Source organism: Sorex fumeus, unplaced genomic scaffold (genome assembly GCF_029834395.1).
Source record: "Sorex fumeus unplaced genomic scaffold, SorFum_2.1 ptg000086l, whole genome shotgun sequence".
NCBI lineage: Eukaryota > Metazoa > Chordata > Mammalia > Eulipotyphla > Soricidae > Sorex > Sorex fumeus.
In genome coordinates, this window is record NW_026606143.1 from 17386879 (window position 1) to 17412144 (window position 25266).

The following is a 25266-nucleotide window of genomic DNA, read 5'->3' on the forward strand; positions in this document are numbered from 1 at the left end:
GCTGAGGGACTGCACTTCTGCCCTTGGTACACACACATCTCTTTTCACTGTGTTGCTCTCCAATGTTCTCCCACTTTAATTGTGGTACTCACACATATGTGACTGCAGTGCAGCTAGAAATCACTTGTAGCATCAGGGATCTCAGCAGAGCTATCAGCACATCAAATGGAACAAGGGATTGAACACAGAGCCTTAAGTTTTCCAGCTACACATCTAGCCTCTGAGCACCTACCTTTCCAACCCCAAATACAGTGTTGTAGGAAAGAGACAGATCACTTGAATTCCATGTCTAACAAAATTTTTCTCTCTACCAAATGAGATGTCATATCTTACTTTAGTATTTATGCATATTGATTTGAAATTTTCAACTATTATTTGAGATTTTAACGAGCTTTTATAGAATCATATAATTGTATAGTCCCATCACGTAAATATAATTTTCGTGACAATACTAGTGCTTCCTGACTGCATATGTATAAATATGTATATATGGAACATAAATGTGTGATTACCTATGATATCCTTTGCTATTAACATATATTTTAGTATATTCTGAATATTTTTGGATAGTAACAGTCCGCATGCTAATTTTTATATTTCCTTTATCCTGTTTCATTCAAATCTTAATTATATAAATTCTGTAGTTCAACACAACATGACTTTTTTTCTGAAATGGAACCTAACACCAAAATGCCATCATTAATTTTTCCTCTTTCTGTCCTTGTCTGGAATTAATTTTATGTACTGTAGGTATTGACATTTAATTATGATAAATCTCAGTTTGTCCCCCAGAGAGGACTTTGTTGGCACAAGTGCATACATTATTTTAAATATAAAATAAACTGCTGACATTTCATAAACAGGTCTCCATTTGGCTTAATACTAATTAAAATACTTTTTTGCAACAGCCATACACTTGCTCCATTTTTCAGATTAGAATTACAAAGGCTCAAAAGCTTAAGTAAAGTTCCCACTGAGCTATTCCATGATAGAGATGGGAATTCAACCCAGCCAGTCCAATTCCAAAGCTTAGCGCTTTACCTGCATGCATTGTTTTGTGTAATTTGAGTTATTTCATATTTATCAAAATGAAAAGTTTTTGAATTTCATATAAGAATGCTGTGAGATAGCACAGAGGGTAGGGTGCTAGCCTTTCGCATGATGAAATCATATTTGATTCCCCGGTACCCTGTCCCCTAAGCCCTCCAAGAGGGATCCCTGAGCAGAGAGTCAGGTGTAATCCCTGAGCATTGCCAGGTGTGGAAAAAAAGAGTAATATTTATTAGGCTGTGCCACATACCACATAATTGATATATAATTACATAAGCAAAAATTTTATATTCAAGATAGGTGGTGAAGTTTGCTTAGCAAATCAAACAAACAAAAACAACCTTGGTCCACCTCCTTTGTGTAAGACTATGAGAGAGAGAGTTGAGGCTGTGTATTCTCTGGCCCTGAGCTTTACCTATTCAGATAGTTACCCATGCCAGTGGCCAGCATGCTCCACAACACTCAGCCTTCATGCTGGCTTCAATGCTATTATTAAGGCAATGACCCTTGGGTCCTTGTAATAAAGTTTTAACAAAATTATGAAAGCCTAAAATATTCCAAGATTTAATGGTTGAAGAGACATAGCACAAGCCTGACTGGAGCTTCAGTTATGGTGGATGACATTATAAGCTGTGGAAGCACAGCTGTAGAAGACCAAGGTTTAAGTGAGTAGTATCAAGGCATTTTAAAGGTAAATTTTAGTGGGTTTTTTTTGGCTTTTTGGGTCACACGTGGCCATGCTCACGGGTTACTCCTGACTGCATTCAGAAATTACTGCTGACGGTGCTTGGGGAACCATACAGGATGGCGGGGATTGAACCTCGGTTGGCTGCGTGCAAGGAAAACAACCTACCTGTAGTACTATCACTCTGGCCCCAGATTTTAGTGTTTTATAATTATTGATATGTCATTTTTCCTGAGAACCTCAAGTAAAGAATCTTATTTTAGTTAGTTAGTGAATTTATAGATGTAGTTTTCTAATTTTGACTTCCCTGAGCATGAGGTTCCTTCTTCTACCTTCTCCTATACAATTTAGACTTGCTAAACATCTATATTCTCATCTCTTCTTTTGCTTATCCAGCGTAAATCTCATATTCATGTAATCCAGTTTAGTCTCTCACCTTCAGAACACTTTTAATTCTGTGTCATCTTGTTATTGAAGCAGGAGAGATATACTTTTAAAATATTTTCAACTTAGTCCTTATAAAACAGAGCTTGGATCCTTGTAGCTAATATTAAAATAATATAAAATGTAAAAGTAAGAATATTTTGCTAAGGTATACAGAAAGAAGAATTCTCTAAGATTTATCACCAGCTACCTACATGATCTTGAACAAATCATATACAGTCTGAGTTTTCATTAATGGTGAGGTTACATTAGATGATTTCAAAGGTATTCTTTATCATTGTGACAAGAACTTCAGTAGTCTGTTTCAGTAGGCTTGTGTTTGTTCTGTCTTCTCTTATGTACACTTGAAAATGTGAATCCATATCGGATCACTAAATTACCATAATGAGATTCATGTTTTGGCACTAGTGTTAAGAATGAGAATTTTTACTGTTGATGGACAGTCCTGTGGTATTTTGATGCAATGTTTCTTATTTTATTGCTTTTATTGAAATAAGTCAGTAGAGTGATCCTGAAAACAGAGTACATTGTAGAGCCAAACAAATTGCTTCTCATATTTACAGAGGGCAGGCATGCATATTTCCTCACATTAGACATGACTGAAGTTGTAAAGTACTGCTGTAGTGTTTTGTTGATTCAACAGTTAGGGTGCATTTTTGATAAGAAAGCTGATTTGACAGAGCATACCCACAATATAGCATACGCTGACTGAAATTGATTGTATATGGGCTCTTTAAAACCCAGGGATGTGAAACTTTTAGGGTTCATTAACTATCAGAAGTTCAAAATCTAGATGGCAAAAAGGATATAAATTGCTATTTGAATTTGAGGAATGGATTATATTAGAGATACAGCAATATTTACAAGCTCTGAATGACCTTTACATAGCATGATCTACTGAAACCTGTTTTTGCACATGTTTATATGTACATACATTGACATTTAAACCCAAAACAATGGGATATATATCCTCTCATTAAAAGGTACCACTGACTGATAATTATTTATGAAGCAATGCTTACCTTGGTCTTGCATAATGATGTATGCTTCTTTAAATATATATCATTTTCTATTCTTAAGAAATATATTTTTGAAATCATAATTAATGCTATAACTAGCATATTTGAACTTTCACTTTCAAAACATGTGACATCACAGTTGGGTCACTGATGTTTCAGTTATTTAGGGTTCTGTTGTGGGTTTTGAGTGAGATAAAGAGCTAGTTACCCTTTCCACTTTCTACCATTGGTGAATGGTAATTAAAGAATGGAGGGACAAAGAAAAAGAGTAAAACTATGTTGTAAAGCAGTTTAGAATATGCCATCAAATGATAATTCAACGAACATTTAGAGAGTATTAGTTACCATATTGTATTGAGACTACACTGAATAACAAGACAATTTTTACCATCTAGAGTGATTAAAATTCCTGTTTTTAATTATTCGGGGCGTTGTCAGTTTTTCAAAAGCATCTTGCAAGTTGTAATAACTTGTCTCTAATTTTTTTCTTCACATGTTTTGAATGCCTAAAAATCCAATGTCACCTTTTCTAGAAATTTCAACTTTCGCACCCATGTTTTGTCTAACTCCTTTAGAATCCAAACCAATCTAAATTATGGCTCCACATTCACAATAAAGATTAATTGTAGTTTTCTTTATTAGCATATTTTGCATTAGGATTAGCAGTAAAATTATCTCTGATAAACTCTCAGTTGGAATAATGAAAAAATTACCTTTCATTGTCTGAATTTTATACTGTCACACTTTATGAACTTACTATTTCTTCTTTTCATTTTGTTTCATACATGATTTAACACGTATGGCCTCAACTCTTTCCTAGAACAATGTAGAGATAACTGTATCATGCATGACTCCACCTCTAATTGTAATCTGCATCATTTACTTGTATTGTTTCCCATTTTCATGTCATTATTATAAGTAGAAATCCCACTCCAGGGGAAGAATTGCATCATTTCTTCCCACAATGTGCGCAATTTCAACCTTCACTCTTGACAAAGACTTTACCTCAGAATACTCCCAATAAATGGATGACTTACTTCAGTTTTATGGTTTTATGGGCTATTTTTCTTCTATTCTTCTTGTTCCTAAGAGGGTGGTTGAATTATTACCTTTCCCCTCAATAATTTTAACCACAAAATATCTGATCTCTTCCAAATACATGGATCCCCTTACTAATAAATTTGTCCCCTGAATAGATTAGTAACAATAAACAGAACATTTTCCCAAGTACCCTCAATAAACTCTTCTTTCTCTAAACTTAGAACATAAATGATATTTTCTATTTGCCTGGTCAATATTTCATTTCTGCATTGCATATTTATACTATTTTAACATATTTATGTTTATTTTGTTTAATGGAATGAAATTAAGAGATGAAAAAGATAGATATTTGCTTACAATAATTGAAAATATTTGGTATTTGATAAATACTGCTTTCTGGTATTTTTCCAAATTAGTTAAAATAAGGATCCTTATAACTTTTAGCACCAACAATGAATATGCTAATGTTTAAATGAGCAACATTTGTAAATGATAGATAATAATAAAATAAAGCCTTAGTAAAATGTATTTTGTACCTCTAGTAATATAAAGGTATATATAAATATTTTTTGCACTATAATAATATCGAAACTAGAAGCCAGAGCAATAATACAGTGGATAGGATGCTTGCCTTGAATGCAGCCCACCTAGCTTCAATCGCTAACTTCCCGTATGGTTCACTGAACATTGCTAGGAGTAATTCCTGAGTGCAGAGCCAGGACTAACACCTAAGCATGGCTGGGTATGGCCCCCAAACAAAAAAACAACAACAATAAAATAACCATAACTATAAATAAACTATAACTAATAATGGTAATTAATTCTATGTAATGCTGTATATGTTTACCTCATATTTAACAAAATTTTACTGACATTAATTGCTGTGTTTGGGGAAAAGTTTAAGATGATTATTAGGCTTAGCATAAATTATTAGTACAAATGGAACCCTTTCATGGATTTTTGCATTATCATAATAATGAATTATCTTAGTTTGATTTGGACAAGGACTGTTCTTTCACAGCTAATAGAAATTTGAATAATGTAGCCAAAAATTCCATTCTCGGACAATAGATAATTTATATAATGAAGGAATGCAATAGTCTCATACTGACCTTCTCTTCAAGCTAATAATTTATTCAGCTCCTCTAATAGAAATTGTTTTGTATTCACACTCTTGAAATAAGTTAAATACTTTGCTAGTTAAGAACAAGTATAAAGAGGTGCTTTTTATTGTTATTCTTCTCTGGTTTTTAAGCTGAACCTCTCTCTTCTAAATCTCATTTCTGTTTAGTAGTCAATGTCATGACACTCTGCTGTGACAGATTTTATTGCAATTGTCTCAAGACATGGTTGAAGCCAAAGAACCCATCTGCGGATGTTCCAATGAGGACAGGCAGAAACACTTTGTATAATGGGCCCTCCTACACTTATTCCTAATGATTCTCAGTTGCCGGACCTATATGTTGTGTATAGTTGTAATTCTTTCTTTTCTTTCCCATTTAATTTGCTATGGGATAAGTTTGAGTCTTGCTCTACTTAGACCTACCACTTTAACTTCCAAAAGCCAATTAGAGGAATTATTTTTTAAAAATTGACCATATACTATTTATTGACACTTGCATAATAATTGTAATTTTCTTAAAAATATTTATTAATGATGTTTGGAAAACATAAAATCTGGGAAGTGCAAAACTAAATAAAGAAAAATTTTAAAAAGATTTTTTTCTCATGGAGACATACATCAAATCCAATTAGGAATACAGAAGGAAAGAGAAAGTGGTGTGCCCCTTTAAATTTATAGTTATAACTGCTATAGTACACCATATAGGGCACTTGCCTTACATGCAACTGACCTGGGTTCGAGTCCCAGTACTGCGTAGGTTTCCCAAGCCTCATCAGGAGTGTTTCCTTGGTGCAGAACCTGGACATTTCTGAGAATTGCTCAAAAGCAATAAAAATTAAAAACTTTATATATACTATCTGTTTTGGTGTTCAAAGTAGTGCTCAAATGATTTAAATAATATTAACCCTAGTTCACACACATATATGTATATAATCACTGTCACTGTCCGCCCGTTGTTCATCTATTTGCTCGAGCGGGCCCAGTAACATTGTGAGACTTGTTACTGTGTTTGGCATATTGAATACATCACAGGTAGCTTGCCATTCTTTGCTGTGTGGGCGAGATACTCTCGATAGCTTGCCAGGCTCTCTGAGGAGGAATCAAACTCGGGGCAGCCGTGTGGACCACGTGCAAGGCAAATGCCCTACCTGCAGTGCTATCGCTCCAGCCCCATATGTACATAATATACTTAGCAGTTTTAATGTTTTGTATTATATATTATATTATATATTATATGTAATACAAAACCTTAAAACTGCTAGGTATATTGTCTGAGGTCTTAGCAAATCTTCAAATATGCAACTGCCAGTAAATCAATATTTTCCAACCACCTATCCATGAGAATGGGTCCAGGATGCAGAAATGTTGAAAAGCACACTGGTCTACAACCTTGGTTTTCATTGTCAGTTCATGGACCAGTATACTGGACAGATGCTGGTTTGTAGATTAAAACAGTTTAAGAACACTGCACTGAACCATATAATTCCATTCATAAAATGCACTAAATTATAAGCAGTCAATTACCAAGATCCCATCAAACCCTGAATAATTTTATAAACTTATCATTTTTAACTATTACAATAAAGTATACTATAAAACCATGTGTATATATACATATATATATACACACACACACTGCAATAATGACTCAAGTTAAAAGCTGTAACAGGCAAATAAAGATATCACAACGTAATATGTGTGGTCAACACATTTTCTTTGCAATAGACCTCTTGTTATCTCTGTTTAATTTTTTATTGCTCCTTTTTATTTGTTGAACAGTTTCTTCTAAAGTAGGAGTACATACATAATAGCTGGATCACCAAGCTACTTCTTGTTACAGAAAGAAATCACTTTCTGATGTTCTTTGTTCAGTTTATACTCAGTAATGTTTGGTCCCCTGGGTACAGTTGAACTCACCTGTAACTAAATGAAAATATAAACTCAAGATCTTGGTTGCCCCCCAAAGTTTACATTAATCAAATATTTGTTCAAATATTTGTTGCCTGATCATTTTATTTCAAGTTTAACCTTCCTACTTTTGCTAACCTCTGACTCCTGCTTGATGAGCTGTTGAACAATACACTTAATACAAGTTTATCATTTGACATTATATTTTTAAATTTTCTGTACAGATCACAATAGGCTTAACTCACTTTAAGAAACAAAACATTGAGGTGTCTGAGAGATAGCCCATTGGGTAAGGTGCTTGCCTGGAATGTACTTGATCTAGGTTCAATTGCCACCTTTCCATAAGGTCCCTTGAGCCAGCCAATAGTGAACTCTAAGCACAGAGCAGAAGTAAACCCTGAATACTGCTGGGTGTGACCCCAAATCAAGCCAAACATAAAAGAAACTGAAAAATATAGACATTGCTATATATATGTATATATATACATATATATATATTCATCTGTCATTAGACTTGGGTCCTTGCCAAACCATGGCTATTGTAAATAATGTTGCAATGAATATATATGTGCATGTATTTTCAAGTTAGTGTTTTTGTAGTGTTTTGAAAGATACTGAGAAGTAGAATTGATGGATCATAGAGTAGATTCATTTTTTAATATTCTGTGAAAATTCCATACTGTGTTTTTGTAGATTCTGAAAATGTTTACTTTCCCATTAACGTTGAATGAAGGCTCCCTTTCCATGGGATTCCTGCCAATACTAGTTGTCAATATAGTCTATTTTCACTGGTGTAAATTTATGACTTATTGTCATTTTTGGTTTTCATTTTCCTGATAATCAGTGATGATGATCATATTAATGTGCTTATTTATATATATTATATATGTGTATATGTAACACACACATATATATACATATATGTATATATATACATATATATATATTCTTTTAAGGTTGCTTTAAACCAGGAGTGTTCTAGGTTGTTTTGTTAAAAAGAAGCCTAGCAGAGTTCATCTTAGATTACTCAATACCATTTGTGACACACACACACATATATGTGTGTGTGTGTGCCTCACTAAAATATCACTATTCCAGATACAGTGAAATTTCAGTGTTTCTCAAGAGTATTCAGAATCATCAGTAACACCAAGGGTACTCATATCTGGAAATACCTGAATAAACAATTCAGTTGCTTATAAAGTACTAATATTAGAGCTAAGTAAAGACCAATTGATATCATATTTATTTGTTTTATGTTACTTGAAAGTTTTATTGCTGATTAAACTATCACCTGCCATGGAGGCAGGGGGAGGGTGGGAAAGGGGGGGTATACTGGGGATATTGGTGGTTGGGAATGTGCACTGGTGGAGGGATGGGTGTTTGATCATTGTGTTATTGTAACCCAAACATGAAAGCTTGTAACTATTTCATGGTTTACTCTATTCAGTAAAATTTAAAAAATAAAAAACATATGATAACTCAGGAATTTTAACCAAGACTTCAATTAATATGTAATATTAGAACTTGAAATTCTTCTGGATCATATAAGCTAAAAATCAAGAAATTTAACTGTATGTATGTTATTAGAGCCATGTTTTAGATTATTTCAATTCATGAATTTACATTTGGCAAAACATAGGGGCGCCCAGCATTTCTGGTCTTTGAAAGAGATACAGGAATTAAAATATAGGCCTGTTAGTGTTCTGGAATCCTTTACATGCTAATTCATTTGAAATTCCATTTGAAAATTCCAATTACTACAAGGAAGTGCATATAAATTACCTTTATCTTTACTAAATCTGTATTTTAAAAATTGGCAATAAATGGAAACATACTACACATGTAGAAAAACGGAGACCCCATTGGTGCATTTATTTTAACACTACAACACTAGACTAAACCAGAAGGCCTGGCTCTTAGTGTTGTGTGTGGTTATAATTTTGTTCTGGTCAAATATTTTTGGGTGGATTTTAGGAAAGATCTAGCAGTGTTCAAGCGCTATTTCTGGCTATATGTTTAGTAGTGACTCCTGAAGTGCTCAGGAGAACATCTGGTGCCAGAGTCTTGAACAAGGAGAGAGAAGATACTGGGAAACTGCCTTAGTCACTGTACTAACTCCCCGGCCCTTGTTTAGCATTTTAGAAACACTTTTTCCTTAGGTCTTTTAAAAAAGATAACAAGTATCAATGTGCTAGATCAATGTTCTTAATCTTTTTCTGACTGTGGGCCTCTTCCAAACTTGCTTCCTCCCTGTGATCCACCTGTCTAACTGGTTGACACACTAGTCTCATGCCATGCTCCCTGAACATTTACTGATTTTTACCTTATCTCCCTTGAAATATCTTGGGGGCCCACAGGAGAAATGCTGGGCCCCCAACTGAGAAATGCTGGTCTAAACAATTATTTGTTTGTTTGGGTCACAACCAGTGATGTTCAGGTGTTACTCCTGACTCTAGACTCAGGAATCATTCCCAGTGAGACTTGGGGGTGGGGGTACATGCGGTGCTGGGGATTAAATCCAGATCGGCTCTGTGCAAAGTTCCTGACCCACAGTACTATCTCTCAGGCTCCAGGTGAACTTATTCTTAAAGATGGATATTGTCTCTTTACTTTCTACTTTAAAAATTTATATATATATATACACATATATAATCATTTAGATTATTGTGAAGCATAATATGCAGAATATTATTATTAAACTTATTTGGACACATACATTCTCTAAGGATACTTTAAACTTCAGTTGTGCCATATCATAGTGCTTGCTTTTAACGTTAATAAAAATGTTTCTAGAGCACCAAGTTTACTTTTTACTTTGTTGAGATATATACTACAGTCATTATTTAAGTGAGCCTCCAGAGTAAAATATTTTTCTTAATCTTTCTTTGAATAATAGTTATGCCTAAAATAGCTGTGGTTAAATGTTTAGAACATTTCCCCATTTTGTTTATGTTTTTATTTTTAACTGTAATGTTATGGAAGATTAGCACTTCTGCAGTTTCATAGTCATTCCCTTGGATATAATCTATATTTTGCTAATATGATATTTTGCAATTTGACTACAATTTATATCAATATAAATATATCTTTTTCCTTTGTGTTTATAGTACATTTTGTACTCAGTATTGTCTGTCCTTAACATTGTCAGCTATAATTCTTAAATTTTGTTTTTCTGCAATTTCAGCTGTTCATTTACTTCTTGAGGAATGGTTGCGCATGCTTCCTTGTCTTTTATGTCTTTTGAATTCTTTAATTTTTTAATTTATTTTTCCTTGTATTGTGAGTTCTTTAAAATCTTCAAATTCACTTATTCTATCTTCTTGTACAAGTAATATTTTTGATCCTGTTTAGTATTTCTTGACTAATTTACTACTCTTCTCACCTCCTCGAGCGGGCCCAGTAACGTCTCCATTGGAGACTTTGTTGTTACTGTGTCTGGCATATCGAATACTCTCGGTAGCTTGCCGGGCTCTCCGAGAGGGGTGGAGGAATCGAACTCGGGTCGGCCATGTTGGCCGCTTGTAAGGCGAACGCCCTACCTCTGTGCTATCACTCCAACATTTATATTTAGGGTTATTTTCTACATATTAATTTTTCAGTTTCTATCTGCACTAGTTGCAGTAATTCCATATTTTTACTATGTTGTACCTATTTAATGTATATTCCAGTCATTGTATGAAACTTTTTGCAGTTACCTCTTAGATAATATTTTATCTAGACTTAATTCTTGTTTCAGTGATAGTCATGGAGGTGATATAAAAGAATTTCTTTCTTTTTTAAAGCCTATTATATTTGCTTTCAGGTTTCTTGATTATTTTATGAGAAGAATTATGCTGCTGTTTTTTATCATATGCTATGTAAGAAATACCAATCCACTGTCATTGTTTTGGTTTTTTGTTTTATTTTATTTATTTCACCTCAGCATTTTTGCTGTCTTCCCCTTAAAGAGCTGTGTAGGTAAAGATAGTCTACTGGCATTTGGGGGTTTCTGCTATGTCATGATAGAGCTACTGAGGACTCAGTATTCTAGTAAATCTCTCTTAAATTGTCTCTTCCATTGTGGTGTGCTTATTTTATTCCTTCTCATATCTCTAGTTAAATTTTTTTCTAGAAAGGTCGAGCCTCAGGTGAAATTTCAATAAAGTCATTTAAAAAATGATTACTGGGCGCTGGAGCAATAGCACAGCAGGTAGGGCGTTTGCCTTGCATGCAGCCGACCCGGGTTCGATTCCCAGCATCCCTTATGGTCCCCTGAGCACTGCCAGGGGTAATTCCTGAGTGCAGAACCAGGAGTAACTCCTGTGCATCACCAGGTGTGACCCAAAAAGCAAAAAAAAAAAATGATAGCTGGGTTTGACATTTCCTGTAATTCAAATAGTGATCTTTTATTTTTTTAATTTTTTAAAAATTTTTTAATGAATCACCATGAGGTACAGTTACATACTTATAAACTTCCATGCTTATATTTCAAACAGAGATTGAGTACCCATCCTTCCACCAGTGCCCATTCTCCACCACCAATGTTCCCAGTATCCCTCCCACCACCATCCCATCCCCCTCATAACCCCCTTTTACTCTTTCTCTCTTTGGGTGTTGTGGTTTGCAATACAGGCATTAAGTGGCCATCATGTTTGGTCTACAGTCTACCTTCAGTACACACATCTCCCATCCCGGGTGGGCCCTCCAAGAATTCTCTACTTTGTGGTCCCTTCTCTATCTGAGCTGCCTTTCCCCCCAGCTACTGAAGCTGGCTTCCAAGCCGTGGAGCAATCCTCCTGGTACTTATCTCTCAAGTATTGATCTTAACTGTTTCTTTCCTTACATGTAGATTCCTGTTGATCAAGTCCAAATACAGGGTCACTCTCAGTGGGGAAAATATTCCAGTACTACAGTTAACTAATTCAAAGATGTGTACAGAATGGGTCTAAGTCCTACTCTGCTCATATGTTATTTTTCCTTTTTATACCTTCTCTATCAGTACTCTATATTTTAAACAACTAGTATATACCACGTATAAAATTGTCATGACATTTTGACTTTGTATTAATCTCATAGTAGTCATTAATTTCAAAATGTCAATTAAGATTCACATTCTTGTATGTAATGTTTCTACATACTATTATTAGTAGAAGATTAAGCAGATATTTATTTTGGATGACAACATATGCATATTATTATACACTGAAATTAACATAAAGTCTTCTACGTTATCTTTATCTTCTAAGAAAGAGAACAGTATCTAAATTTAAGAATGTGCAATGATTATGCAAGATTTTCAGTTTATATAGATTAAGCTGGGTAGTTGTTTTCTCTTTGGTCATTAAACACATTGGCACTACACCTATGGAATTTACATATACATATATATGTATATTGTGTATTTATATATAAAATACATATACATATATGTATATATGTGTGTGTATATATATATACATATATATACTTTGAGGGCACACCTAGCATTTCTCAGGGTTTACTCCTGTCTTTGCACTCAGGAATCATTCCTGTCAGTGCTCAGGGGACCATGTGTAGTAACAGGAATCTAACATAGATAGACCACCGGGAAGGCAAGTGGCCTATCTGCTGAACTATCTCTCCTAACCTGAAATATCTCCTAACCTAACTATCTCTCCTTTATCTATTGTGTTTCATATATTGTCATCACTGTCTGAAATATAGGTTCTAGAAATAAAGACTGTTGGTGTATATGTGTTGTGTGTTGTTATTACTGGCATAATTTTCTATTATTAGCATATCAATTAGAATGATACTTGGCAATTATGTGTACAAATATTAATTGAAGAAATGAAAATTTAAGGGACATGCAAAATAACTCCTGTACAGTACAGTGAATCAGTGAGTTGCAGACTATCATCAATGATAGAGTTTAATCTTGCAATAATTTTTTAAATAAATAAATGTGCAATGTGATAAGCACTAACAACGAGAATTGATTTTCTAAAACTATAAAACAGAAAACTAATCCCATTTTATTCTCAAAAGATTTTCATATTACGCTGATACAAAACACTTTCTTAATTTTTAGTCATTTAATTTTTCTCATAATATTGGTATAATAGAAAATTGTGGATATAATCTTTTACACTTTCACACACTACTAATTATCTCTTAAAGAGCAATCTATCAATTTGAGATTTATTGTTTTTTCCCTTGCCATTTTAACTCTTTTAATTATCTGATGGTGTTAAAAAAGATGAAAATTGATACCTTCTCATTAAGCAATGTTGTGTTATTGGAAAGTAAGTGAAAATGTGAATAGTGTGAAAATGCATTTTTTTCAATCTTTGATTTTGGGCAATTTATCACTGTTTCTTGAAGAATAAGGAAATACTGCTGTAAGAAAGAAAAATTTTGTTACTTGAAAAAGTGCTTGTATTTTTTATAATCATTACTTACGTAGATATGTGGTGATCTCATGGTGATTTTGATTCACATTTTTTTACTAGTGAGTGATGGTGAAAAGTCTTTCGTGTCTGTGTGCCACCTGTATGTCTTCATTGGAGGTATCCATTCAGAGCTTCAGATCAGTTTTTTGATTAGTCTTGTGCTGTTGTTGAGTTAAATGAGTTATTTATATATTTTGACTAGAAACCTATTGTTGCATGTATGATTTTGAGAATATCTTCCATTCTATAATAGGTTGACTATACTGATGAGCTTACTGCTTGTATTCTTCTTTCTTATTGCTCCAGGTATTGCATTCATGTTAGATTCATTTTGAATTACCTTTTGTTTATGGTGATTTAGTGAACTAGTTTTTCTTTGCATATGGCTGTAAAGTTGACCCAACAACATTTATCAAAGAAAATTTCTTTTTTCTACTGTATCCTCTTCATTTATTTGTCATAAATTAGTTGTGTGTGTGTGTGCGCGCGAACTGTGTATATATATCTGGGTTTATTCCAGGTCTCTGATTTATATTCTATTAAAGTGTGTAATTTTTGTTCTAATATCATTTTATTTTGATTAATGATTCTTAGTAGTATTTTTTTTAATTTAAGTTTATTTATTTTTAATACCCATCCCTCCACCAGTAACCATTTCCCACCACCACGGATCCCAGAAACCCTCCCACCCCCCCATCCCCCCCATCCTACTCTGCCTCCGTGTCAGGGCATTCCCTTTTGTTCTCTCTTTCCTATTGGGTGTTGTAGTTTGTAAAAGAGTTAAGCCTGATTTTTAGGGAGAAACATAGGATAATATACTTTCCATTGATCACTTTATATATAAGGAGATGTCACGCGTGGTGGCGCGGTTTGGGGTAAAAGTCCTAGTTCCTGCATAACCTTTCTTCTGTGTGGCTGTGTGCTATAAAGATGGCTCTGGGGGGCAGATTGTGGGCATGACTTCCGGAATCAGAGGTTACCTGGGAGCCAGGGCGGTCCCGGAAGTTTTGAGTGAGAGACCTGTTCCCACGTGCTCGGGCTGTGCTTGTAGAGGCTCATGGTCGCCGGGGTCTTTTTTTTGTTCTCTGTAAATTAATGCTTTATTAAGTTTCATTGGAGTACCATTGCAATTTTGATAGACATTTGCAATGTATATATATACTGCTCTATTCAAGAGGGCTATTTTAACTATCTTAAGTTGTCAAGTTCACAAGTAAGAAATATATTTCCAATGCTTGAGTATGTCTTCTATTTCTTTCAAAACTATCTTATATTTTTCAGTGTATGGCTCTTTCTCTTTATTGCTCTTTATAGTTATATTTAGTCTGTTATTCTGTTCGTTAACAAAAAGAAGCAGTGAGAGTTAATAAGAACTTGGAGAGAACTGAAACCTTAAACATTTCTGGCTAGAATATAATGTGGTATAGCCACTACCAAAAGTATTAAAAATAGTATATATGATTTGACTATAGTATGATTTAAGTATCCCATATTTTATTCTTTATTTAAAGAAAATAACACTCTAATTCAAATATATATTTATAAAACCCAAATTAATTGCATCATTATTCTCAATAGCCAATATTTGGAAACAACCTAAATGCCCATCAACACAAAATGGATAAAGAAGATGTACATATATAAGTAGTACTACTCTACTGTTAAAAAGATAAAATCATGCCATCTGCAACAACATTATTTATTTATCTTTAGGTTTGTGGTCATTCTTGGAGGTTCTCAGAATGTTCTACTAGATCTGTGCTCAGGGATCACTCTTGGTGGGCTCAGGGGACCATATGGGCTGCCAAGGATAGAACCCAGGTTGGCACATCCAAGACAAATACCCTACCCACTTCACAATCTCTCTGGACCCATTGCCACAACATTGTTGTACCTAGAAGGTGCTATGCTACGTGAACTAAATCAGAGGCAGAGGGCATATGATTTTACTCTATATGAGATATCATGAAGCAAACTAATAGAAAAGTAAAGCTAAAGTAAATGTATCTGAGAACAAAATGATAGTCCACGGAACAATGAATGGGGGTTAATGAGTTGGATAAACATGATCTCCTGGACCACTTTGATGGTTCTTTAATGAGCAACATGTACTATTACTATATAATTAGCAGTTGTACTCCATGGTCTTTACCCTCATGGCTTAAAAATACATTATTAAAATATCTTGATGGGTTTTATAATCTCTGGGTCTTGGCCGCTGTTGGGATTACACAGCTATAAACCCTTCTCCCGGAAGAGAATAGCACAGAGCCTCCTGCCTCTGCTCCTGGCTGTCCTCACCGGGGCCCCTTGGAGGAGGGTGGGTTGAGTTTCCCTCCCCACCCTGAGCAGAGCCCCAGCAGCTGAAGACCTCTGGTTCCAGCCACAGCTATGCTTAAGACCACTCTTCACACGTTCGGACGAGCCTCACGCATGAAGGAACCAGCAGAGGAACCCTGGTGTGCAGGACCTGGGGCATAGATCTCCAAGCCTGCTTGGATTGGGACTGGGGTCTCCTCCACCCAGATCACCCATCTCCCAGTATGTAGGCGTTACACCCACCAACTACCCCCAGCGCTGTGTAATCCAATCAATGGCCAAGACTCAGAGACTATAAAACCTTGCTCCCAGGTTTTATCTTACTCTGGAGAACCTGGCAGGCTACCAAAAGTATCCTGCCCACACGGCAGAGTCTGGCAAACTTCCCGTGGCTTACTCAATATGCTAAAAACCAGTAACAATGATGGGTCTCATTCTCCTGACCCTGAAAGAGCCTCAAATGTGGCACTTTTAAAAAATATCAGGGCTGGGACGAAGGAGACGTTACTGGGGCTTGCTCGAGGCAATCGATGAACAACAGGATGACAAGAATACAGTGATCTTGATGGGAGCACAAATAATGGCTCTGTTTAAAATTGCCAAAACTTGGAAGCAACTAAATTGTCTTTATGTATGTTAAAGAGTGAATGATATATGGTATATCCAGATGATAGGACTATTATTCACAACTAAAAAGAAACAAGAGACCAAGTCAATCAAAGACTTGAAAAAAATTAAATGTATATTTCTAAGTAAAAATATGCCAGTAGGATAGGCTTTGTGCTTTCAAATGACATTCTTGAAGAGTAACTGAAGTAACAGTGAAATGGTTACTCTCTTAATTTGCTCTAGGAAAGGTGCAGGGGATTTTTTGAAAAGGGATATTTCTTACTGTGATACTATGTTAGGAACATATGATTATGCTATTACCAAAATCTATAGAATGTGCTACTAAAAGAAGTAACCATATTGTAAAATATGGACTGTGGGTGATGAGATATATGTGTGTTCCTCAAGTTTCACATGTATTTTTCTAGTGTCAGGTTTTGATAGTGAGTATGATGTACAGATGTGGAAACAACTGGAATTTTTTTTTATAGCACCGCGAGTTTGAGTGCGTCTAAAACTCTTCTGGTAGTCTAATTTAAAAACAGATTTACTAGGACAAAGCAAATTACTTTAATAGAAGTATTATAAACCTGCTCAAATTATAGTGTAAATAATTCCTTTAAAAGTGTTTATTTTTAGCTATATATATTTAATAATTGTCCACATAGTAGCAGATATTTTATTTCCCTCTTCAGCATATACTGAATATGATAAGTAATTCAACCTGTCATCATTCTGGCTACTGTTCAAAGCCTCTTATATATTTGCTAATTTGTCAGTTATTCCTTATACAACATCTTGACTATTTAATAAGTAACAAAATTTGAGGATAGTCCTGCCTATGTGTATGTCTAAATTGAGTATGTACTGCATAACAATTAAATTCATTGCACACAGTCAATGGCAGATCATTCAGTTTTGAGCAAAGCTTCAGTGGGAGTGACTTGTACAAATATAAAATTATGGCAACCAAGGGCCTTTGAATATCCTATGACATAATGATATAAGTTGTTAAAGGACAAAAGGATATAAGTAGAGAAAGGCATCTCTAGGGCATCTGCTGATATCTATTTGCAAATGATTTCACCAAAAAGGCAATAAAGAATTTGAGATAAATGTTTCTGTCATCTCCCTCCAATTTATTTTAAAAAGCTTTAAGATTCTTTCTGAGGGCTGGAGTGATAGTACATCCTGTAGGGAGTTTGCCTTGCAAATGACCAACCCTTAGTTCCTTCCCCTAGCATCGCCAGGAGTAATTCCTGAGTGCAGAGCTAGAAGAAATCCTCGAGCAATGCTGGGTGTAACCCAGAAAGCCAAAAAAAAAAAAACACACAGAATAAATAAAATTCTTTCTGTAAATTTAAAAGATAACAATCATGTAAGAAAACGACATCAGAATACACAGAATGCCATTTGTTCTGTGTGTGATCAAAACTTTTCCTGGCAGTCTAACTGTTGAGGATTAGTAATTGATTTTTTTAATGCAGGCAGTTATCCTGTGAGTATGTGAAAACATTTTTTGGGGGGGACCACACCAGCAATACCCAAAGTTAACTCCTGTATCCGCACTCAGTAATTACTCCTGGCAGTGATCATGGGACCCTATTCAAACATTTATAGTGTGTTTCCAAACTGTAATACTTTGGTGTAGTGGTAGTAATGAAATAAAAGTTATTGTGTACATTAACGTATGGATTTTAAGCAAGTTGACAGGATGACAGTATAGTTACAATGTGGCTACCACATTACAGAATTCAATGAATCTTAATGCTATTATTTTTCAATTTATAATTTTAAGTTGTATTTTGTACAGGTTGGAGATATGTATAAACCATATTTGCAGAACAGTGGTGAGTAGTATATTTGTAAAGTTTTTAGGGACCAATATTCTAGTAACTATAGGAAACTGGAATATTTTCCTCAGAATCCTGTGGAAACTAGCAACAAGAAAAATTATGGCATTAATGGTCCTATGCCTGAAAGACATTAATAGCTTGATCTATGGGTACCATATCTTGATCCTCTGAGCTGCTGGAAATCTCTTAATAATGCACATGAATTGAGTGAGGCTTTGAGCTTATGGGATATTTATGATATGGTGATTCTGCTTCCCTCATCCTCAGTTCCTATCAGAAAAGATGCATCCCTCTCATAATGAATTGGCACTAAATGTGAAAGAGGGCAAGTAAAACGTTATGTCGAACTAGGAGCAATTGAAGGGAACATAGCTCTCCAGTGTCCTAGATTTGCTTCTGTTGTGAAATGGTAATTTTATCATCATGATTGCTAACAGATGGAATGGTGGTTTCCCAACTATTAAATCAAAAGATCAAAGTATAATAATTGAATGAAAAGAATTCTACACTGTATATTTAACAGTGTATATGTAGTATTAGTCAAGAGCTGAGAAATGAATCTCAGAATGAACCACCATTGAAAAAACAGTTCCATCAAGTAATGCCGTTTACTCTCCTTATTAGCATACAAAGCGATTCTCTTGGATCACTTACCATGGTGATCTTATTAGGAAAATCACATTGGTTTGAGCAAAGAACTCCTTTGACCTTTCTAAATGAAAGTAGCATGATGCTAAAAATAATTAGTTCAAGGACCATGTCTACACACGACAAGGTTTTATTTTTTTGTATTTGGCAACCATATTGAGAGGGAACTTTTTTGTATTAAGAATAGAATGTGGAAGTATTTCTTTTTATTTAAAAAGAATAATGTGGTGTTTACAATAAATGCACGTAATATCTCTTTGGTGCAGTGAGTGTTTCTCAGAAACAGATAATTTTACCCCTCCCAATTTCTAGAAAACCTTTTATCACAACAAAAAAAATCTAGGATTTTTGAAATTAGGAAAAATACAACTATTGAAAATATCTGAATTTATGCATGTTTGATAAAATGGTGACTGAGGATAAATTACTTAAATATATACATGTATATAAATATGTATCTGTGAAATATATTGTAGCCTATATGTAAGACTAAAACATTGATATGTTGTATTTATTTTATACTAAGAGAAAATTAGTAGAGATCTATACAATCACAATCTTATAATAGTATATATCTAAATTTAAAAAAGAAACATTGCAGTTACCATATAATAATATTGAATGAGTGATTTTATGTAATGTAAACTTGATAATCTTTCATTATTTCAAATGTATTTCTTAAACTATATGTCAATTCATATCAGAAAAAAGAGATTTTTAGCAACAATTTGTAACTGAAATCTAAATTTTAAACATGATTATCTTCAGAGATAATACAGATATATATTCATACATGAAAGCCTGTCAGAATGTAAATGTGAATTTATGATTAATGAAAAATATAAATATTAAAACTTTCCTCATCCTAGCTCAAAATGAAATTATTGTTAAGGGTTTTATTAATTACATAATCTAGAATTCATACCTATTAAGAATGAAAATCTAAAGAATTATAATTATTCTTTTTAATTTTTTTAAATTTTTGCATTATACCGGGCTATTGTCAGGTGTTACTCCTGGCTCTGCAGTCAGGAATTACCCCTGGCGGTGCTCAGGGGACCATATGGGATGCTGGGAATCAAAAACGGGTCGGCCGTGTGCAAAGCAAATGCCTTCCTGCTGCGCTATCATTCCAGCCCCAAGAATTGTAATTATTCTTGAGGTTTGAGTATTTTATTTCAAATGCAAGCATAATTTCCATATATGGATGTTGAACATTGATTTTAGAAAAGTACATCCACTATGCTATATTTTACTGCTATTATTTAATGTTTTTTCTTTCAGATATACCTAATACATTTGTCCATTTGAAAATTTAAAAATATCTGAAAAGAAATATGGTGCATATTCGCATACTGTGGCAAAACATGTTGGGTATACTGATGAAAAATAATTTCTGTGTGAATACATGATAATAATTTTCATATAAATGTGTAAAAAGATTTTCTTAATTGTGGATATAAATAACATGAAATCTAGCTGAATGAGTGAACCAGGTAGATCAAAGTATAAAATCTTTAAAATCTAAGCTCTCATTCAAACATAACATTAAAGTGTCTATATATATATATACACACACACACACACATACACACATTTATGTTTAAGTTTTGAAGTTATTCTTCCTTGGCACATATAATCACTGAGGAATTAGTGCTTAGCACATTGCCATTTAATATGGGCAGACATCAAATCATTTCAAACTTCATTTACAAGTCCTAAAGGAATAAGGAATATAGGAGAGGAGATAGTATTGACAATCTCTTTGAGTTTTAAAGCATTGAAGTCTTTTGAATCCATAGCACTAGGCATAGAGTGATGGAAGAGGGAAAACTTCTAAGTTTGAAATGCTCTCACACATAGTTTATAGTTCTTTCACTAGAAATGTTGCACGGTGGTCGTATAAGAAGCCAGGGTCAAAAAAGCAGACAGATGGCTACAAACTGGCCTATAAAATATGTCGATGAAACTACTTTGGTGATAATTCTAATGATAAAAACATCACTAATAGGTGATAAAATGGCATTTTATCAACCTGTTTAGATTTTTTTCATTTTTTTACTATAACTTTACATAAAATGAAGTTAGTCACTGTCACTGTCACTGTCCTCCCGTTGTTCATCGATTTGCTGGAGCGGACCCAGTAACATCTCCATTGTGACTACTGTGTTTGGCATATCAAATATGTCACGGGGAGCTTGCCAGCTTTGCCGTGCAGGCGAGATACTCTTGTTATCTTGCCGGGCTTTCCGAGAGGGGCGGAGGAATCGAACTCGGATCAGCCATGTTGGCCACTTGCAAGGCAAATGCTCTACCCACTGTGCTATTGCTCCAGCCCATGAAATTAGTAAAGGTAAAGGTAAAGGTAAAGGCCCTCCCGTTGATCGTCGATTTGCTCGAGCGGGCCCAGTAACGTCTCCATTGGAGACTTTGTTGTTACTGTGTCTGGCATATCGAATACTCTCGGTAGCTTGCCGGGCTCTCCGAGAGGGGCGGAGGAATCGAACTCGGGTCGGCCATGTTGGCCGCTTGTAAGGCGAACGCCCTACCCGCTGGAAGAAGTCTTCAGGGTAGGGTACAGAAAGAAGCAGGCAGACAATAAAATCATGGGGCTGGAGAGGGTAAGTGATATACTTAAAACTTTTAAGTTATTGGTGCATCCAAATGAGACATGAATGCTGCTTCGTTGATATCCCTATTAATTTTCCTTCCATTTTATTTTCAGATAATCAATGGTATTTTTGTGCAATTATAATTTTAAGAGTCATGGTTGACTATTATTAACTATTTGTTACTAAAAACAAGTATTTATGGTGTACCTTTTCTAGAACATATATATGGTGAGGTACCAGGAAGGTAGTTCAGATGTTGCAAATACATGCAAGGTTTGTATGAGCACTGGCAGGCATATTCCTAGTGGCCCCTGAGCATCCCTGGGTGTGTCCCAGAAACATTTTTCTAAGCTGCATAGAAAGCTTTTATTACCATCTCATCATATATCTAATATTTCTCATTAAATATAATGTTTTGTGTTTCCCAAATTTTAGTGTGATCAAGTTGATAATTCATTAATGTAGTTTTCTTACTTTATTTCATTATTGTCAACTTCGGACTGGAGCAATAGCACAGTGGTAGGGCATTTGCCTTGCACATGGCCTGCCCAGCCAACCCGGGTTCCATTCCTCCACCCCTCTTGGAGAGTCTGGCAAGCTAATGAGAGTATCTCGCCCACACAGCAAAGCCTGGCAAGATCCCTGTGATGTATTCGATATGCCAAAAACAGTAACAACAAGTCTCACAATGGAGATGTTACTGGGCCTGCTCTAGCAAATAGATGAATAACAGGAGGACAGATCTACAGTGCTATTGTCAAATTCATGATGTTATTACATTTTTAAGAGAAAAAAATTTCAATTAAATTTTAAATCCATCTAAATTGTAACCATAAGTAAAGAAATACATCATGAAGGTACAAATGTGTAAGTTCCATCAAGAAAATTCCTTTAATGGGAAATAAAGCAACGTATAAATAACTACACATTATGAGTACTGAAAAAATTGGATTTACAAACTTGTCAGAAAAGTTGGGGATATAATCTCAAATATAGGAAAAATGCCAATATTAATGATTTTTTTACTTTTATTGAATCACCGTGAGATAGTTACAAGCTTTCATGTTTGGGTTACAATCACACAATGGTCTAACACCCATTCCTCCACCAGTGCACATTCCAACCACCAATATCACCGGTATATGCCCCCTTTCCCACCTCCCCATGCCTGCATGGCAGACAATATTCTCCATACTCTCTACTTTTGGGCATTGTGGTTTGCAATACAGACACTGAGAGGTTATCATGTTTGGTTATTTATCCACTTTCAGCACACATCTCCCATCCTGACCGGTTCCTCAAGCCATCATTTTCTTAGTGATCCCTTCTCTATTCCAGCTGACTTCTCCCCTTTGCTCATGAAGCAGGCTTCAACCTTTGGAGCAATATTCCTGTCCCATATATCTAGAAGGATTGCACTTAGATTGTGGAGTATTTTTTACTATTTAAAAAATAGTTGCTGTAATACCTAAGAATAGCTGAGATCAACACCAGGAGGATTACTCCATAGCTTAGAGGCCAGCCGGATATTCTAGGGGAAAGGGCAGTTCAGATAGAGAAGGGCACACCAAATAAAAGGTGTTTGGAGGATCCTCCCAGGAGGGGAAATGCATGTTGAAAGTAGACTATGGGCTGAACATGATTGCCACTCAATGCCTCTTTTGCAGACCACAACACCCAAAAGGAGAGAGAGAACAAAGGGGAATGCCCTGCCACAGAGGCAGGGTGGGAGGGGTGTGGGGGGAAATGGGCACTGGTGAAGGGATGGGTATTTGATCATTGTATGACCGAAACTCAAGCACAAAGATTTGTAAATCTACAACTGTACCTCATGGTGCTTCACTAATAAAAAAAAATAGTTTCTGTATTAAAAGAAGAAAAACAGTGCTCGTTTCGGCAGCACATATGCTAAAATTGGAATGATATAGAGAAGATTAGCATGGCCCCTGCACAAGGATGACATGCAAATTCCTAAAGCATTCCATATATTTAGCACTATTCACAATAGCCAAAATCTGGAAACAACCCAAGTGCCCTACAACAGATGACTGGTTAAAGAAACTTTGGCACATCTACACAATGGAATACTATGCAGCTGTCAGGAGAGAATTAGTCATGAACTTTGCTTATAAATGGATAGACATGGAGAGTATCATACTAAGTGAAATGAGTCAGAACTAGAGAGGCAGACATAGAAGGACTGCACTCATCTGTGGAGTATAAAACAACATAACATGAGGCTGAGGATAGTAAATACATGGGACAGATAGATTGCTCCATAACTGGAAGCTTGCCTCATGAGCAAAGGGGAGAAGGCAGCTGAAACAGAGAAGGGGTCACTAAGAAAAAGATGGCAGGAGGAATCACTCGGGATGGGAGATATGAGCAGAAAGTAGATAGAGGACCAAACATGATAACCTCTCAGGGTCTGTATTCCAAAACATAATGCCCAAAAGTAGAGAGAGATTATGGGGAAACATGTCTGCCATGGAGGCAGGGGAAGGTGGGAAAGGGGGGGGGGTATACCGGGAATATTGGTGGTGGGAAATGTGCACTGGTGGAGGGATGGGAGTTTGATCACTGTGTGATCGTAACCCAAACATGAAAGCTTGTAATTATCTCACAGTGATTCAATAAAATTAAGAAAAAGAAAAGAAAACATTCTTAACAAATTGCTTTTTAAAAAATATGACTATGTTATTATATATGTTAAGAGTTTGGTTTGAAAATAAGCCACTTCTTATTCATGAAGTAATTTTCGTGGTTGTTTCTCTGAATAAATTATGAGTTAACTAAAAAATTATATAAATGGTAATATGTTTATAAAGTCTAAAAATAATATTAGTACTTTGTTGATTGACTGGTTGTTTCCCTGACTAAAGGACCATTGGTTTTTTAATGCTACTATTTGCCTGTATAATTGTTTTCTAATAATTTACTTTGAATATATATATATATATAAAATATCTCAGTGAAGTTCAACTGGGTCTCCTACAGAGTAAAGGTTAGATTTTGTTTACTGATCTATGTAGCCATTCTGTGTGTTTTGATTGTCGAGTTAAATCCATTGGTGTTTAGTGAAATTACTGACATAGAATTTATTGACAATTTTTCTGTTGATTATGGGTATTCTTGCAGTTTGTCACTGCTTAGTGGTTCTTTTATGCTCTGCCTTGTACTTTGCTTTTTGTGTAGCAATCAGGTTCTGTTTACCTCTTCTCATTTGTTTCTTCTAAGAATTTTTGTTTTGCTGTTATCATTAGTTTTGCATAGAGTTCTAAAATTGCACCCCATTTTATTTACTTTTTAAAACAATTTTATTAGTGAAACATCATGGTATACAGTTGTAGACTTACAAATTTTTGTGCTTGGATTTCAGTTATACAGTGATAGAGTACCCATCCCTCCACCAGTGCCCATTCTCCACCACCAATGATCCCAGTATCCCTCCCACCCACCGCCCATCCCCCCGACCCCACCCTGCCTCTGCGGCAGGGGATTCCCTTTTGTTCTCTCTCTCCTTTTGGGTGTTGTGATTT

At 35.1% G+C, this 25266-nt stretch overlaps 1 non-coding gene across 1 annotated transcript; it reads left to right on the plus strand.

The window, feature by feature from the left end:
• The first annotated feature begins 23611 nt into the window (after positions 1-23611).
• On the plus strand, positions 23612-23718 carry LOC130039486 (U6 spliceosomal RNA). The gene has a single exon (XR_008794905.1). It is a non-coding gene; the product is annotated as a U6 spliceosomal RNA (small nuclear RNA).
• The last annotated feature ends 1548 nt before the right edge of the window (positions 23719-25266 follow it).